This window comes from Tupaia chinensis, unplaced genomic scaffold (assembly GCF_000334495.1).
Source record: "Tupaia chinensis unplaced genomic scaffold, TupChi_1.0 Scaffold000320_2, whole genome shotgun sequence".
NCBI classification, from domain to species: domain Eukaryota; kingdom Metazoa; phylum Chordata; class Mammalia; order Scandentia; family Tupaiidae; genus Tupaia; species Tupaia belangeri.
This window is the reverse complement of record NW_006159814.1, coordinates 2,059,249-2,061,110: the sequence shown is the minus strand read 5'-3', so window position 1 is coordinate 2,061,110 and position 1,862 is coordinate 2,059,249. Positions and strand designations below refer to the sequence as shown.

At 43.7% G+C, this 1,862-nt stretch overlaps 1 protein-coding gene across 1 annotated transcript in view; it reads left to right on the top strand.

The window, feature by feature from the left end:
* Nucleotides 1-570: 570 nt before the first annotated feature.
* The window catches only part of GREB1L (GREB1 like retinoic acid receptor coactivator), a gene marked incomplete in the record, with an annotated part of 234,692 nt that continues 233,400 nt past the window's right edge, over nucleotides 571-1,862 (top strand). Inside the window, 1 exon segment of the mRNA XM_027773094.1 lies at nucleotides 571-643.

The following is a 1,862-nucleotide window of genomic DNA, read 5'->3' as shown; positions in this document are numbered from 1 at the left end:
GTCAGGAAGTTTGGATAAGGCAGGGCCCTGAAAGCTACTTGGTGCTTTATGTTGAAAAGATGAAACCATATATTTATTTCAGAATGAACAAAGAGTTGGATAAACTGTTCAGGAAAAGAAGAAGCTTCAGTTAGTGAACTAAATGGAGTGGATATGGAAGGAAGAGATGATGGTGGATGAAGTAAAGTAATGAGGAAGGTGGATAAAGCAATGTGGAAAGAGAAAAAGGTAACATATTGGGAGAGGGGCTGGAGGAATAATGTGGCCGAGACAGGTGAAGGGTATGTTTCCTGGAGGAAAATTAGATATCAACTTTTATCCTCCTCCTCCCGCCTATTTAGTGTCACTTTTCTCCTGTACCCATGAGAATCAGTCAGGATCTCAGCAGAAAACACATGACATACTCAGGTTGGGCTGATTCGAGGAGAGTTTCATAAAGCAATCATTTACGAAAATGTAGACAGGACATAGAGCGGCACGTGGGGTAGTACAGGTGTCCATGGTAACAGGGGGCGGTGCTTACCACCTCTAGGCCTGAGTGCCAGGGGTCGGAGCCATTCCTGGAACCTAGCAGCAAGGAGGACTATGAGGACCAAGCTGTGGGCAGGAGCTATGGTTCGCGCAGCAGTAACAAGTCTGGATGGTAGGAAAATACTCGGACTTCCCTCTCCTCCTTCCTTTCAATGTTCCTCTCTCCAGGGCTTCATGGTCCAACCTCAAACAGTAGCCAGAGCACAGGTAATCTTGGTGAGTGTGTTGCATACTGGTCAACCTCCTGACAGAGTGGGGGTATATTCAGCATACCTTGCCCACTCTTTTTGCCTTCGACCTTTTCCTGCCCTCTCAGGTAACTTTTTTCTCCCACTGTTACTCAGCTTGCCTCGTCAACCTTTTTCTGTCTCTCATAGCTAAGACTAACTCCAAGTGCATGTACAGTATTAGCATTATAACTCTTCAGGTCAAGTGATCTGCATCTGTGCTCTGCCCCCTCCCCCAGCGGCAGAGACTCAGATTCTGTCACAAACCAAAGTTTTGCTGCTTCTGCCTAATGTGAGGTCAATTTTCTGTGCTGGAAGCAGCCCTGCACCTGCACCTGCACCTGCAACCAGGGATAGAGTGAACCTCAAGTGACCACAAAATAGAATCTCAGAACTTTATAACAGTTGTAGAGTACTTACCTGCCAGAGATGGGATTAGAAGTCATAGGGGCATTGCAAGTTGTTTTTCAAATCATTGACAACATGACCTTCTTGATACTCTTTTGCAAGGTGATTTAAGTATCCAACTTGAGTTGGAAGTGGACAGGAGAGATACATGGGGTGTTGCGGAATGTTATCAGCCGGGGCTCCTTGTTAGACATGGGAGTAATGGAGAAAGAATAAAAGGTAAAAATCACTTCATTAGTCCAATTTTGAGTAATTGGGATAACTGCATTATTAACTCAGAGAGAGATCAGAGAATGAGTAGTTGATTTGCTTGGAGAGGGAGGACCAGCAGGTGGTGTGGTGGTTAAGGTGTTGGACACTCCCACATGGCTGACTGTGGTTCAAATCCTGGACCTGCTGGTTTTCTTTCTCACTTTCCCTCTCTCTTACTCGGTGTGTGTGTGTCTCTCTATGGTCAAATTAAAATAAATGAATGAATAAATAAAAATAAATAAGTAATTAAAAAAAAAGATTTGCTTGGAAGTTGAGGAATTATATCTGGGCCATGGTGAGCTTTAAGTGGTGGCAGAATAGTCTGTGGAGATGTCATAGGAACATGTCTGGCGTTCAAGACAGTGGCTGAGGCTAGAGAAGCAAACAAAAAAATAAATTAAAGGATACACACACACACACATATATATATACATATATATATAT